Source organism: Mustelus asterias, chromosome 8 (assembly GCF_964213995.1).
Source record: "Mustelus asterias chromosome 8, sMusAst1.hap1.1, whole genome shotgun sequence".
Taxonomy (NCBI): Eukaryota; Metazoa; Chordata; class Chondrichthyes; order Carcharhiniformes; family Triakidae; genus Mustelus; species Mustelus asterias.
This window is the reverse complement of record NC_135808.1, coordinates 65,188,940-65,206,304: the sequence shown is the minus strand read 5'-3', so window position 1 is coordinate 65,206,304 and position 17,365 is coordinate 65,188,940. Positions and strand designations below refer to the sequence as shown.

At 45.1% G+C, this 17,365-nt stretch overlaps 1 protein-coding gene across 1 annotated transcript in view; it reads left to right on the top strand.

Annotated features, from left to right (window-relative positions):
* dnm3a (dynamin 3a) overlaps positions 1–7,940 on the top strand; it is a 258,801-nt gene extending 250,861 nt beyond the window's left edge. Inside the window, exon 25 of the transcript XR_013498526.1 lies at positions 7,490–7,940. The gene's annotated coding sequence lies outside the window, so the exon portion shown is untranslated. The remainder of the gene's footprint in view (positions 1–7,489) is intronic.
* Positions 7,941–17,365: the final 9,425 nt, after the last annotated feature.

The window sequence follows — 17,365 nt, the reverse complement described above, 5'->3', positions numbered from 1 at the left end:
CTACAACACAGAAAGAGCCTATTTGGCCCATTGTGTGTATACTGGCTCTTTACAAGAGTTATCTGTCCCAAGACCACCACTACCACCATTCCCCATTCGCTCTCTGTCCATTGTAAATTTGCACATTTTCCATTTACAAACATGTTTCCAGTTCCCTTTGGAAAGTTACGTTGACTCTGTTTCCACCGGCTTTGCAGTGGATTCCAAGTCCCAACAACTTGTTGTTTTAAAAGAACTTCTCCCTCTGATCTTTTGACAAGTACCTTCAATCAGAGTCCTCTGGTTAATGACTCTCCAACCGGTGGAAGCACATTTTCCTTCTTGAATCAATCAAAACCCTTCAGGCTTCTAGAATAGTTGTCAGTGCAGGCTCAATGCGTTAAGTGGCCTCCTTCTGCACTGTAGGGATTCTGTGAATAGTGGCTTCAACCTGACATAAGAATATAAGAACTAGGAGCAGAGTAGGCCATCTGGTCCCTCGAGCCTACTCCGCCATTCAATAAGATCATGGCTGATCTTTTCGTGGACCCAGCTCCACTTACCTGCCCGCACACCATAATCCTTAATTCCTTGCCTTAAAAACATTCAATGAGATAGCCTCAACTGCTTCACTGGGTAGGGAATTCCACAGATTCACAACCCTTTGGGTGAAGAAGTTCCTCCTCAACTTAATCCTAAATCTGCTCCCCCTTATTTTGAGGCCATGCCCCCTAGTTCTAGTTTCACCTGCCAAGGAAACAACTTCCCTGCTTCTATCTTATCTATTCCCTTCATGATCTTATATGTTTCTATAAGATCTCACTCATCATCCATTGTGCAATCATGAAATCACATTGATAACTTTTTAATCTGATGTCCACGAGACAGCAACAATCTCTTGTGTGGATGACACTTTGAACAACTTTGCCTTTGTTTGTTGGGCTCGAAGGGCTCACTTTCCAATAGATCCGGGACAGATTCTTCCACGATCTTACACTGTTGTTAAGGGAGGAAGTATGCAATCCGATGCATTGTTTTGTTTCCGCTTTGCTCTGTTCCTTTATAATCACTGCTCAAGTATTGTGAGATTCCAGCTAAAATATCCTGGGTTGAGGTCAACAGCTACTGATAAATTTCAGTCTTTAGTTCACCAGAAATCAGCTTGAAACCTTTGACTTTCTTTGTTTTGTATTTATAACGCAGTACAAATTCTGGACACAAGACCTACAATATTTTGTGTATATTTTGTAAGTGTAATATTTATTTATTAGCACCAAAATTGGGTTGCATTAACATAGCAATGAAGTTGCTGTGAAAATCCCCAAGTCGCCACACTCCAATGCCTGTTCAGGTACACTGAGGGAGAATTTAGCATGGCCAATGCATCGAATCAACACGTCTTTCGGAGGAAACCGGAGCACCCAGAGGAAACCCGTGCAGACACAGAGAGAACGTGCAAACTCCGCACAGACAGTGGGAATCAAAGTCGGGAATCAAACCCTGGTCCCTGGTGCTGTGAGGCAGCAGTGCCAACCACTGTGCCACTGTGCCGCCCCATTGCAGTAACAGGGTCCACTCATGGTTTTCAATGATACTTTTCTGTTGCGCCACGTTTGACATTTACACGAGTGCGGCCAAACCTCAAGCCCCCTCACGGTGCTGCTGTTCCCAGTGTGCTAAATGCCATATACCTGGCGCCAATCTGCTACATCTCATCTCTTGCATTGCTATGTATTTTGGGCGCTTAAACAAAAAAGGTAAGAGATGAAAATTGGGCGGAATCGAGTGGCAGCCACCATCGGATCGCCACTTCGCTCTTATCTACTTACTTTGCATTGAGATTCCACAGTTCTCGCTTGGACTTCCGATCCAAGTCTCCTGAGAAATGTGGAATGTCGAGTCCTCCCTTGTACTGTGGGAGTGTTGCTGTGCCCCCTTTTTAGCAGCACTGGCTGCCATCTACCAGTGAGTTTAAATGTTCCAAAGCCACTTTGAGAAACTGCAGAGAGAAAGTGAGCATGTAAATGAGGGGAAAGGGTGGGGCTGGGTGGGGATTGTTGGGGGAACTGGGGAAGAGGTAAGGGTGTAGATGGGCCAGGCGGGTTGTCCAGCGGTAGCCACAGTGGTTGGGTGGTCAGGGGGATGGTTGGGTCGGGGGATAGTTGTTGGGTTGTCGGTGAGTCACGGGGTTTATTGGGGTGGTCATTGCATAGTTGGCAGTGGGCGGGGGGGGGGGAGGGGGGGGGTTCAGGGGATAGTTGGGGAGGGTCAGGGTGAACTATAGTTACTCGGCAGGAGTTAGGCCTGGTGTTAATTCTTCTAAGTTTTCCATGATAACTATTCTGGTCAGTTGGAACCATCTGAAGTGTCCCACTTTAACTCAGAGGCTACCAGATGTAGGGTAATTGTCCATTGGAAAGTTAAACTTCCCAGGAAATTCCGGTTAAGTCAGTGTGGAGGTGTCCGTCTGGCACATCTTGCAGGGGGGTGGATGAGGGAGGGAGGGAGTGGATCTCTGTGGTATGACCGTCTGGTTATTAGAGGTTCTGGGCCAATGTGTACATAGACCAAGGAACAAATAACAGTCAAGACGATTGATTTACAACTTGCAATATGGTCAGAAATGGCTAACTCACTCACAGAATAGCATCCAGTAAAAGTGCAGTTTGACGCAGGCAATCTGTAACGCTGATATTAATGCATCATATCTTGCATGGTAAAACACCCCTTTTATTAAAAAATAAGATCCACTCCTTCTGTAACCATTCAGTAACTAATTCAATAGGAATACTGCCATGATCTCTGCTGAACAGTTAGTGAGTGTTCATGTACTGGGTTACGGATCAGGGTTCGGTGCAAGTTTCTAGTCTCAAATGAGGCAGCACTGAGCAAGGACGCATCATCTCCCAGTGGAAGGGAGAGAAACCAGAGGAACCATCACACCCCCTTGGTCATGGTGCCTCCTGGTAGCTTGTGACAGAGAGTCTACATACCCACCTTAAATACATAGGATAGTGTCAGCACATAAAGAGTCCATTCGGCCCATTGTGTCAATGCTGGTTCTCTGCTAAATCAATGCAGCTAGTCTCACATCCCTGACCTTTCCCTGTTGCCTTGCTATGCTGTTTTCTCTTCAGATAATGATTAGATTCTCTTTTGAAAGCTACAATTGAACCTACCTGCACTGCACTCTTAGGCAATGCATTCCAGATCCTAATCACCTGTTGTTAAAATGTTTTCCTCATATTGCCAATGGTTCTATTGTCAATTACCTTAAGTCAATGTCCTCTCATTCTCGACCCTTCCACCAATGGGAACAATTTCTCTATCTATCCTGTCCAGTCCTCTCGTGAACACCTCCCATCATCTCTCCTCTAAACCTTTTCTCCAAGGAAAACAGCCTCAGCTTCTCCAATCTATTTATGTAACTGAAATCCCTCATCCCTGGAACCATTCTTATAAATCTTTCCACACCCTCTCTAAGAATAAGGGTTAAACCATTCAGGACTGAGATGAGGAAGAACTTCTTCACTCAGAGAGTTGTGAACCTGTGGAATCTTCTATCACAGAAAGCTGTTGGGGCCAGTTTGTTAGGTATGTTCAAGAGGGAGCTGGACATGGCCCTTGTGGCTAAAGGGATCAAGGGCTATGGAGAGAAAATGGGGTGGGATACTGAAAGTGCATGATAAGCCATGATCATATTGAACGATGGTGCAGACTCGAAGGGCCAAATGGCCTATTCCTGCACTTATTTTCTTTGTTTCTATATTTCTAATGCCTCTACATTCTTCTGAACCACATTGGGCAAAATACTCAGGTTGAAACTGAACCGGTGTATTATAAAGATTCACCATAACTGCCTTGCCTCTATATACTATGTACTCTATACCTCTATTTATAAATTCTGGCACCATGTATACCTTGTTAACTACTTTCTTAACCCGACCTTGAACTTTTCATGCACATACATCCATAGGTCTCTCTGCTCTTGCAGTCCTTTTAGAATTGTATCCTTCATTTCACATTGTCTCCCCACATTCTTACTAACAAAATCAATCACTTCACACTTCCTTGCGTTAAATTTCATCCCATTCCACCAGCCTGTCAATGTCCTCTTGAAGTCTATCACTATCCTCCTCACAGTTCACATTACTTCCAAGTTTTGTGACATCTATAAATTTTGAACTTGTACCCCGCATATCCAAGTCTAAGACAGTAATGCCATGACATTAAGATCAAGGAAAGCAGTGATCCTAGAATCGACCACTATGGAACCCCCAATGTTAACCTTCTTCCAGTTCGAGAAACAACCGTTCACCACTACTTCTTCAGATCACTCAGCCAACTTTATATCCATGCTGTCACTGTCCCTTTTATTCCATGAGTTTTAACTTTGGTGACAAGCCTATTGTGTAGCACTTTATCAAACGTCTTTTCAAAATCCACATACGCTGCATCAACAGCATTACCCTCGTCAACTCTTTCTGTTACCTCATACAAACACTCAATCAAACTAGTTAAACACAAATCTGTGCTGGCTTCCCTTGAGTAATCTGTCCATGTGACTGTTAATTTTGCCTTGGGTTTTCATTTCTAAAAGCATTTCCACCACACAGGTTAATGTGACCGGCCTGTAGTTGCTGAACTTGTTTCAATGAGATAAAGGGGAAAATGTCACCTCAAAATACCCCCATAAAATAAAAATGTAAGTTTTAGTTGTATGTATGTTAAGGTACAGATCAACTGATAATAGCAAAACAGGCTTGAAGGGTTAAGTGACTTATTCCTCTGTTTCCTCTGCTTATGCTCTCATGTGTGAGCTTATTTGATGCTATAAATCCTGCTGCAGTGTAATAATTTTTCCAAGGGCAGCATGGTGGTTAGCACTGCTGTCTCACAGTGCCAGGGACACAGGTTCAATTCCGGTCTCGGGGCACTGTTTATGTGGTGTTTGCACGTTCTCCCCATGTCTGCATGGGTTTTCTCTGGGTTCACCGATTTCCTCCCACAGTCCAAATATGTGCGGGTTAGGTTGATTGGCCATGCTAAATTGACCCTAGTGTCAGGGGGATCAGCAGGATAAATATGTGGGTTTACGGGAATAAGGCCTGGGTGGGATTGTGGTCGGTGCAGACTTGATGGGCTGAATGGCCTCCTTCTGCACTATAGGGATTCTATGATGTACTAATATAATGTACTAACAGAAAGAGGTTTTGTGATGCAGTGGTCACATTTCCTACCTCATCAGCCAGAAGCTCTGGGTTCAAGTCCTACTTCAGAAATTGGTGCATTCTGAATGTGGTCTAACAAATTAATTATCAGCCTGCGAATCTTTCTGTTACACATGATGGCAGGCAGTAAAAGTGAGAGTTTCCTGGTCAGCCAAACTGCCGAGCGCAATGGCAAATCACTGCAGTACTTTGCATAATCATGGACCAATCCAGTGAAAGTCCATGGTCACCAGTCCCCTCTTCAGGCATTGTACCTGTTGGAGGTGGCACGGTGGCACAGTGGGTAGCACTGCTGCCTCACAGTGGCATGGGACCCGGGTTCGATTCCCGGCTTGGGTCACTGTCTGTGTGGAGCCTGCACGTTCTCCCTGTGTCTGTGTGGGTTTCAAAGAACAAAGAAAATTACAGCACAGGAACAGGCCCTTCGGCCCTCTAAGCCTGCACCGACCATGCTGCCTGACTTAACTAAAACTCCCTACGCTTCCGGGGACCATATCCCTCTATTCCCATCTCATTCATGTACTTGTCAAGATGCCCCTTAAAAGTCACGACCGTATCCGCTTCCACTGCCTCCCCTGGCAACGAGTTCCAGGCACCCACCACTCTGTGTAAAAGATCTGCCTCGTACATCTCTTTTAAAACTTGCCCCTCGCACCTTAAACCTATGCCCCCTAGTAATTGACTCTTCCACCCTGGGAAAAAGCTTCTGACTATCCACTCTGTCCATGCCTCTCATAAACTTGTAGACTTCTATCAGGTCACCCTTCAACCTCCGTCGCTCCAGTAAGAACAAACCAAGTTTCTCCAACCTCTCCTCATAGCTAATGCCCTCCATACCAGGCAACATCCGAGTAAATCTTTTCTGTACCCTCTCCAAAGCCTCCACATCCTTCTGGTAGTGTGGCGACCAGAATTGAATACTATATTCCAAGTGCGGCCTCACTAAGGTTCTATAAAGCGTCAACATGACTTGCCAATTTTCAAACTCAATACCCCGGCCGATGAAGGCAAGCATGCTATATGCCTTCTTGACTACCTTCTCCACCTGCATTGCCACTTTCAGTGACCTGTGTACCTGTACACCCAGATCCCTTTGCCTATCAATACTCTTAAGGGTTCTGCCATTTACTGTATATTTCCTATCTGTATTAGGCCTTCCAAAATGCATTACCTCACATTTGTCCGGATTAAACTCCATCTGCCATCTCTCCGCCCAAGTCTCCAACTGATCTATATCCTGCTGTATCCTCTGATGGTCCTCATCGCTACCTGCAAATCCACCAAGCTTTGTGTCGTCTGCAAACTTACTAATCAATCCAGTTACATGTTCCTCCAAATCATTTATATATATTACAAACAGCAAAGCTCCCAGCACTGATCCCTGAGGAACACCACTTGTCACAGCCCTCCATTCACTTTCCTCCGGGTGCTCCGGTTTCCTCCCATAGTCTGAAAGATGCGCTAGTTAGGTGAATTGACCATACTAAATTCTCCCTCAATGTACCCAAAAGGCACCGGAGTGTGATGACTGGGGGATTTTCACAATAACTTCCTTGCAGTGTGAATGTAAGTTTATGATTACTTGTGACTAATAAATAAAATTTAACTTTTAGGAGGCCTACACAGGGGAAAGAGCAACAGTCAACTAACAGTTTTGGTTTCTTTATCTGAGGAAAGATGTTCTTGCTCTAGAGGGAGTGTACAGAAGGTTTACCAGACTGATTCCTGGGATGGCAGGGCTGACGTATGAGAAGAGATTGAGTCGGTTAGGTTTATATTCACTGGAGTCTAGAAGAATGAGGGGGGAATCTTATAGAAACCTATCAAATTCTAACAGGACTAGACAGGATAGATGCAGGAAGGATGTTCCCGATGGTAGGGGAGTCCAGAACCAGGGGTCATAGTCTAAGGATGGGGGGGTAAACCTTTTAGGATGGAGATGAGGAGAAATGTCTTCACCCAGAGAGGGATGAGCCTGTGGAATTCTCTACCACAGAAAGCAGTTGAGGCCAAAACATTGTATGTTTTCAAGAAGGAGTTAGACATAGCTCTTGGGATGAAGGGGATCATGGAATATGGGGGAAGGTGGGATCAGACTATTGAGTTGGATGATCAGCCATGATCATAATGACTGGTGGAACAGGCTTGAAGGGTCGAATGACCTACTCCTGTGCCTATTTTCTATGTTTCTATAACTTTTAATTACTTCTTTGACTATTAATCATAATGAACAGGAATCTTAAGCATTTTGTTAAAACTGTTGCATATTATTTTTATAGACATCTTAAACAGGAGATCCAATCCAAGCCGAGGGATGAGATTCCATGAGCAGCTAATTAACTACCTGTCCAATGGTGATTGTGTGAGAGAGACACCAGATACCCTTCACCACATCTCCTTCTGCTCTCTGACAGATGAAGAAATACGTGGAACTTGAAATCTGCAGCAACATGTAGTGTTTTGCGAAGAGAGGAATGGGGATTACTTCCCTCACCTGGGGATCTCTCTTAGAGTAGTGTCATCTTCTGGAATGATGGCCCTTGTATGAGAAAATGGCCGCCACTTCATGAACCAGGGTCATGGAAGAGAAATTGGTGCCAATTATGGTGAGACATTTAACTTAGCTCTGGTTGAATTTTGATCCTATGCCAAAAAAAGGCAAAATAATTTGGTTTGATAAATGGAAACGTCATGAGAATCCTTTGGAAGACAATTAAAGGATAAACTCGGAAACATAATTGGTTTACTTGACCTTATTTAGCTATCAATACCTCTCAGCTATTTTTCTCCCCTCCCATGAAGATGTTGCCTTACTACAGGAGTATGATTCAATATGTAGCTTTTACCCTCTTGCCCAATTGTCTGTTATTCATGACTGAGATTCAATAGTCAATCTTGCCAGACTATTAACCCACAGAAGGCATTATGGCTGAGCCTGATCTAGACTGTTTATACACATATTTGCAATAGAAACTGCTCGCTGATGCTGAAGACCGGGAACCCTGAGATCCCTCCTTTCTAACTGATGGCCTCTCAACCCAATGATAATAACCTTACAGATTCTTGACTTAGATCAGCTAACACAAAAAGTTTATTTATTAGTCACAAGTAAGGCTTACATTAACACTGCAATGAAGTTACTGTGAAATTCCCTCAGTCGCCACAGTCGGCGCCTGTTTGGGTCAATGCACCTAACCAGCATGTTCTTTGGACTGTGGGAGGAAACCGGAGCACTCGGAGGAAACCCACGCAGACACGGGGAGAACGTACAAACTCCACACAAACAGTGACCCAAGCCAGGAATCGAACCCAGGTCCCTAATGCTGTGAGGCAGCAGTGCTAACCACTGTGCCGCCGTGCCGCCCATAATGCAGAGCAGAGGTTGAACCTAGGATCTTCCTGGCCTGTGTGGTTCCGTTAGTAACTGTTACTTCTGGACAAATGTGAGGTAATGCATTTCCGGACAAATGTGAGGTAATGCATTTTGGAAGGTCTAATACAGATAGGAAATATACAGTAAATGGCAGAACCCTTAAGAGTATTGATAGGCAGAGGGATCTGGGTGTACAGGTATACAGGTCACTGAAAGTGGCAACGCAGGTGGAGAAGGTAGTCAAGAAGGCATATGGCATGCTTGCCTTCATTGGCCAGGGCTTTGAGTTTAAAAATTGGCAAGTCATGTTGCAGCTTTATAGAACCTTAGTTAGGCCGCACTTGGAATATAGTGTTCAATTCTGGTCGCCACACTACCAGAGGGATGTGGAGGCTTTGGAAAGGGTACAGAAAAGATTTACTCGGATGTTGCCTGGCATGGAGGGCATTAGCTATGAGGAGAGGTTTGAGAAATTTGGTTTGTTCTCAATGGAACGACAGAGGTTGAGGGGAGACCTGATAGAAATCTACAAGATTATGAGTGGCATGGACAGAGTGGATAGTCAGAAGCTTTTTCCTAGGGTGAAAGAGTCAATTACTAGGGGGCATAGGTTTAAGGTGCGAGCGGCAAGGTTTAAAGGAGATGTACGAGGAAATTTTTTACACAGAGTGGTGGGTGCCTGGAACTTGCTGCCGGGGGAGGAAGCAGATACAATAGTGAGTTTTAAGGGGCATCTGGACAAATACATGAATAGGATGGGAATAGAGAGGTATGGTCCCCGGAAGGGTAATGGGTTTTAGTTCAGTCGGGCAGCATAGTCAGCGCAGGCTTGGAGGGCCGAAGGGCCTGTTCCTGTGCTGTAATTTTCTTTGTTCTTTGTTAGGAGAGTTGATTTCTCTGATTTATGATGTAAAGAATTTAGATCACATTATAGATGCACACTCTTAATGGAGATAGGACTACAATTGCTCTGCATTTTGAATGTTCCATTAGCCCATGAAAAATAAGCCATTTCCAAATCCGAGAAAGGGATCTAAAGCATTGAGGAGTAAGGTGGTAAAGGGACAGGTGTTATACTCCCTGTGATTGCACGGAAAGATACTGTGGGAGTGAAATGAGGTGTTGGGGTGATAGAAGAATGGACTAGAGTGTGGCGAAAGAAATCGTCCCTTTGGCATGCTAAGAGGGGAGGAGTTTGGTGGTGAGATCATGCTGGAGGTGGTGGAAATGGCGGAGGATGATCCTTTGAATATGGAGGTTGGTGGAGTGGAAAGTGAGGATCCTACTGTGGTTCTGGGAGGAGTGGGTAGGGGTGAGGGCAGAAGTGTGGAAAATGGGTCAGATACAATTGTCAACAAGAAAGGGGGAGAATCCTTGGTTTAGGAAGAAAGAAGACTTGTTGCAAGTGAATGCCATCAGAACAAATACAATGGAGATGGAGAAACTGGGGGAATGGAATGGAGTTCTTACTGAAGCACGGTATCAGGAAGTGTGGTTGAGGTAGCTGTAGGAATTGGTGGGCTTGTAATGAATATTAGTAAACAATCTATCTCCAGGAATGGAGATAGTGAAGTCAAGGAAAGAAAGAGAAATGTTGGAGATGGACAGTGTGAAGGTAAGAGAGGTGTGGAAATTAGAAGAAAAATGGATGATTTTTTCCAGTTCCAGGCGAGAGCAGGAAGAGACACCGATACAGTCATCGATGTAACTGGAAAAAGAGTTTGGGAGGGGGCCTGAGCAGGATTGGAACAAGGAATGAAGATCATGCTGGACTATCGACAGGCCCCTGTATATAACTGAGGCCCACAGTCCATTGTCAATCCTCTATCACCCACTCAATTAAACCAAGATATCTGTTCCAATTCATTTCAGTGGGGTAGTGGAGCCATCATTAAGAATGCTACTGGCACAACTTGCGTGAAAGAACATCATCCAGTGGGAAAATAAAGGTTAAAATCTTCAGACCAAAAGAAAGGAGGGGTAAAAAGTCAACTTTTTTAACTTGGCGTGGCTAAAATGCTGGCCCAGTGGGACCAAGACTCGAGTCATTTCAAAAATATTAGCATAGTGGCATTAGGAACATCTTGCAATGGTGTTGTTCATTCCATAATGCAAAACCCAAAGTGGCTGGATAAACTTTGGATAAAAATAAAATCCTCGCATTAACAGTCTTAGGTCTGTCCAACACTGGTCTTAGGCCAAGCACAGTCAGAAATAGATCAATCATCACTCTGCCATCCTCCAAAATTGCATCCATCATGTTTGTGTAGCCATTTAGGTGATGGACAGTCACTAATACATCCAGCATGTAATTCAGTGCTGGACACACATCCTCGGGTTAATGAAGAGAATCGAGTCGGAGAATCATGCTTAAAAAGGAGCATTCCTGCCTTCAAAATGCAGTCTGTGTTTTCACAGACTGGGAAGCCCTATTTCTTGGACAGAGACGTGAATCACACAGAAGTCAGCGAATGGACACTTTTGCCGCGATTCTCCCAAAAGTGCTGAATTGGTGGGAGAACTGATAGAGTCATAGAGGTTTACAGCATGGAAACAGGCCCTACGGCCCAACATGTCCATGCTGCTCTTTCTTTTTGAAACCCCTAAGCTAATCCCAATTGCCCGCATTTGGCATATCCCTCTGCACCCATCGTACCCATGTAACTATCTAAATGCTTTTTAAAAGACAAAATTGTACCTGCCCCTACTACCACCTCTGGCAGCTTGTTCCAGACACTCACCACCCTCTGTGTGAAAAAATTGCCCCTCTTTTGAATCTCTCCCTGTAACTGTTCTTGATTCTCTCTGTTTTGTCAGTTCAGCTTCTCACCTGAATCTCCGCACTCTCTGCACTCCCAGTCGGGAGGTCCCAGTCGGGAATCTCATTAAAAACGCAGGGGGGGCCGGGCCTATTCATGCCGGAGTCTGACAGTTCTGGAACTCTGCGCATGCGCAGTGCCCCCGATCTGTCAACCTCCCGTTTGCTGGCCAGCTCGATCGCAGTGCTGCCCCTCCAGCCCTCCCCACAGCCCGATCGTGGCCCCACAGCAATTCCCAGGCCAGCCCTGACACCCCCTGTCCCGGAGCGCCCCGATGTCCAGACCCTACCCCCAGCAGTGGCGATCCCCCCCCAACCCCCTCACCCCGGCAACCCCCCCCTTCCCCTCCAGGGTCAGACCCATTGGGCAGTGCCAAGATGCCCCCTGGGCATGGGCACTTTGCCCCTTGGGCAGTGCCAAGGGGAACAGGCTGGCACTGCCAGGATGCCCATGCCCAGGGGGCACCACCCCCCTCACCGCCCGACCCCCTTGGAGACCCCGATTTCCCCCCCTTTCATTCTGGCGGGGTCTCCCGCTAGTTCCCCGAATGAAGGGGAGCAAGTGTGAACCCCGCCGGAATGAAATACTCCTGGTGGGGTGGGAGATTCAATCAGGACCTGTCAGGTCCCGACAATTAAATAATATGCATATTTAAAACTGATTAACAACAGATTTAAATTACTTACCTGCCTTCCCGCCGGTTTCCAGCGTGGTCTGACCGGCAGCTGTTCGCCGGCTCTGGGAGATGTGCATGCGTTCCCGGCGCATCCACAAATCCCTGTTCAAGGCCGACAGAAATGCGCCTCCCACCTCGACCCAACAGAAAAGTTGCGGGTCATGATGGGTATTGCAGAATTAAACTACGTTATATAGTTTATTTATTAGTCACAAGTAGGCTTACATTAACACTGCAATGGAGTTACCGTGAGGATCCCTGTGAAATACTGTGAAAAGTTACTGTAAAAAAAAATGGATTATGCTGGCAGGGGCTAAAATGTAGCAGTTAGGAAAAATGCACCTGTTTCTGGGACAGGCATGGCAGTACAAGTTGTATCAAAGCTGGAAGTGAACCCAAGCTGAGCCTGGTGGCATTGTGCAGTGCGTAATGTGAAATTGAATGACACAGACCGGACATGTGCCAAAGATAGGAACAGGAAGACTCACAGTCTATTTATTCTCTTTCTTAGGCTGAATGGCTTTTTCCGTCCACACACATCAACTGATTTTAGTTCAAGCATGTTTGGGACTCCCTCTGGGAGTCACGGAGCTCCCATGAAATGCTCCACTAATGCCTTAGTCCTAATTGGAATTTGAAATCTCCACAAGCATCTGATGAATTTAGAAAGTGCATGGTCACACCTACAGCTCTGTAATGTTATACTAATCAGTGGTTACATTGCGCTGCGCACATTTGGCATGATAACTGCAGATAAATTTCCATCAAATTGATGTGTAATTATCACATTTACAATAGACACCCTTAGCATGTATCCCCTTGGCATTTATTTGCTATCTATTTGAAGGGTAGCCTTGGAGTTTTGTTGCAGATCTGTGGTGGTTGTCTGTTGCCAACCCTTTCCAGAATGTTACTGCAGTGTGAGTTGAGCCTCTGCTTTCATTTGCTCAGTACATTGAATTTGATGCCGGAACCGGTGAATTTTGACACCAGGCTCTGCCAGTGGGAGGATTAGATAGTTCCTTTGAGAACCATTTGATCTCATCCATTTGTTCCCATTTCCCAATATAAACCAACAGACACAAGGAAGAGAGCAGGAATGGTGAACTCCAGCTCGGAAGTCACTTTGGGTTATGTTGCAAGACAAACTTAAGACTCATCACGGAGGTGTCACTTTTACATTGCAGTCGGCATGAAATGTATTTGAGCACATATTTGAAGGGAATGCACTGTACCCACTCTGTGATCCTATGCTGGATTAAAGCCAACAGGCAGGTTAGCCAAACGAATAACAAAATAGCAACAACTTTGATTTATATCAGCACCTTTAACATGGTAAAATGTCTCCAGGTCCTTCACAGGAAGAAGATCAAACAAAATGTGTCACAGAGCCACGTGAGGAAATATTAAGATAGATGACCAATGGCTTGGTCAAAGAGGTACTTCCGAAACATCAAACAAGAACACAGTGGCACAGTGGTTAGCACTGCTGCCTCACAGCTCCAGTGATCTGGGTTCAATTCCAGCTTTGAGTGACTGTCTGTGTGGAGTTTACACTTTCTCCCTGTGTCTGCGTGGGTTTCCTCTGGGTGCTCCGGTTTCCCCCCCACAGTCCAAAGATATGCAAGTTGGGTGCATTGACCATGCTAATTTGCCCCTGAGTGTGCAAAGATGTGTGGGCCAGATGGATTAGGCATGGGAAACGGGTGGGGTTACGGGGATAGGGTGGGGGAAAAGGTCTGGGTAAGATACTTTGTCAGAAAGCCAGTGCAGATTTGATGGGCTGAATGGCCTCTTCTGCACTGTAGGGATTCTATGATTCTAAGTAGGCCATTCCACCCCTCGATCCTCCTCTGCCATTCCTTATGATCATGACTGATCTGTTTGTGTTTCTAATCCCACTTTCCCTGCTACACTTGATAACCTTTGATTCCCAAGTATCCATCTGCCTCCGCCTTGAAAATATTCAATGACTGTCCCCTCCCGCGTTCTCTGAGGCAAAGTCGTACAATTCTCTAAGGAAAAAAATTCTTCTTATCTCTGTCCTAAAAGGCCAACACTTAATTTTAAAACAGCACCCCCAAGTTCTGGACTCACCTGCAAGAGGAAACATCCATTCCACATCCATCTTGTCAGGATTTTTCAGGATCTTGTATATTTCAATCAAGTCGCCCCTCACTTTTCTAAACTCCAGTGGAAACAATCTTTTCTCATAAGACAACCCGTTCATCCAGGTATCAATCTAGTAAACCCTCCTCTACTGCCTCCAATGCATTTACATCCTTTGTTAAACAAGGAGACCAGAACTACTCTCACTGTTCAAAATGTGGTCTCACCAATGCCCTGTATAACTGAAGCATCGCATCCTTACTTTTATGGGCAATTTATCTTGTAATACAGGATAGCAGTCTTTTAGCCACCTTAATTACATGTTGCATCAGCATGCTAATATTTTACGACTCATGCACCTAGATCCCTCTGCACCTCTGAATTCTGCAGCCGTTCTCCATTCAAAGTAATACACTGCCTGCCAAAGTGAATAACTTCACATTTTTCTACATCATCCTGCATCTGCCAGATTTTTGCTTAGTCACTCAACCTGTCTATATCCGTCTGCAAACTCCTTGTATCCTCTTCACTCGGCATCAGATGTGACACGGTGACTGCAAACAGACTGACACCAGGGATTGAGATAGAGTCAGTAGCTAGGGAACGGAGCCTGTGTGTTGACTATTATCTGAACATGCAGCTTGCCAGATGCTAACTAACCACATTCCTCAACAACAATAACAACTTATATTCGTGCCAAAACTGTAATAAAACATCTCAAGATGCTTCACAGGAGCCATTTTAAAACAAAAGTGTCACCAAACCGCAGAAGGAGACATTAGGTCAGATGACCAAAAGCTTGGTCAAAGAGGTGGGTTTTAAGGAGCATCTTAAAGGACGACAGTGAGGGAGAGAGGCAGAGTTGTTTGTGGAGGGAATCCCAGAGCTTGGGACCTGGGCAAGTAACAGTGAAGCCTTCATTGATGGAGTGATTACGTTTGGAGAAAACAGGAGACTAGAATTAGAGGAGCACAGAAATACCAGAGGTTTGCGAGGCAGAGAAAGGGAAGGGCGAGGCCATGGAGAAATTTGAAAACAAGGATGAGAATTTTAAAATTAAGATCCTGCTTGACTGGGAGCCAATGTAGGTCAGCAAGCACAGGGATAATAGGTAAAGGGGACTCGTTACGAGTTAAGAGATGGGCAGCAGAATATTTGGTGACCTAAGGTGGAAGGAATATGAAACACCAGCCAGGAGTGTGTTGAAATAGTCAAGTGTATAAAGGATAAACAGAGGGCTTGAGGAGCAGATGAGATAGGTGTGAAGTCAATGTTAGGGAGGCGAATATAGGCAGTCTTAATGAGACATGAATGCAAAATTGGTCACTCGCTCAGGATCAACTGTGACACCATGATTTCAAACATCTCAGACAGTCACCGGGGAAACAGATGGAGTTGGTAGCTGAGGAACAGAGCCTGGCATAGGGATTGAAGACAATGGCTTCTGTCTTCCCAATATTTAATTGGAGAAACTTTCTGCTCATGGTTGAGGCAGGTTCAATAGCAACATTTGAAAAACATTTGGATAAGTACATAGATGGGAAATGATTAGAGGGATATGGGCCTAACACGGGCTATTGGGCCTAGCTGGGATGGTACCATGGTCGTCATGGACCAGTTGGGCTGAAGGGCCTGTTTCCGTGCTGTATTGCTCTACGACTCTATCCAGTTCTGGACATCAGCAAGCGTGGAGCAGCACGGCGGCACAGTGGTTCGCACTGTTGCCTCACAATGCCAGGGACCCAGGTTCAATTCCGGCCTCGGGTCTATGTGGATTTTGCACTTTCTCTCTGTGTCAGCGTGGGTTTCCTCTGGGTGCTCTGGTTTCTTCCTACAGTCCAAAGATGTGCGGGTTACGTTGATTGGCTATGCCAAATTGACCCTAGTATCAGGGGGATTAGCAGGGTAAATGTGTGGAGTTACAGGAATAGGATTTGGGTGGGATTGTGGTCGGTACAGACTTGATGGGTGGAATGGCCTCCTTCTGTACTGTAGGGATTCTAGGAGCGAAGGCTTTGAGAGAGGTTGATGGCAAGATAGAGGTGTGTGTCATCAGTGTAGATGTGAAAACTGACATTCTGCATTTGGATCATGTCACCAAGGGACAGCATGTAGATGAGAAATAGGATGAGGCCAAGGATAGATCTGCAAAGGACATCAGAGATAACAGTGCGGGAGGAGGAGGACGCAAAGCTGTTGCAAGTGATTCTCTGGCTACAGTTAGAGGCATAATCATGGAAGCAGATGAGAGCAATCACACCAGGCCGGATGACAGTGGAGAGGTATTGGAGATCATCAAAGGCTGTCACTGTCACATGGGCTGTCATTTGTGACTTTAACAAGAAGAAGGACTGGCAAATGATATATGATAAATCCTGAAATTACGGTAAGGAGAGAAAGATGGCTCTCTGATTTTAGCAGACCTGTATTGGCAGCCACAAGAAAAGAATGATATGAGTGCTTGATCAGTCAAAAAGAGACATAATTGACTTGCATCCACACGGTCAAATTGTGCATAGCAAGCTCCCACAGACAGCAATGTGATAATGACCAGGTAATCTGATAGGTGATGTCACAAAGATGTGCTATATGGAATTAATTTGTTATCTCATCAGCCGGTTACACATATTAAACTTTGAAAAAGTGACATTTCACTGGAACATCTGCATCTGTGTGAGCACATTCCATTATATGGAGATGTAGGGCCTTTGGAGGCTCCAACATACAATGACACCTTCAGAAGTGTGAACAGTTTTCTTTCCATCTCATCCAAATGGAAGAAGGAACCATTCAGGAGTTAATTACTGGACCGCTAAAACTGAATCATCTTGGTTATCAGAGAGGTTAGAAGGACATGAACATGATCAACTTCCTTTTAGAATATAAAACCGACCAAGGTATCCTGTGATACGATATTTTGTATGGAGGCTTGAATTTGGGATTTGACAAAGATATTCTCGCTCTTGGAGAGAATGGCTGTCCTTTGCTTCTCTCTCTCCAAGAGTCCATCTAGGCTTTGAACCCTATCTTGCTGAGTTAAAGGTGTGCTACATTCCTACAGCAGATAGCCTCTATTGAAAGCTACAGTGTTTCCAGGAGAAAAGGGAGAGATCAGCCACAATTTCAATGGGCTGGGATTTTCCACTCTACTTTTATGGTAGGTTTGGTAATGGGAGCC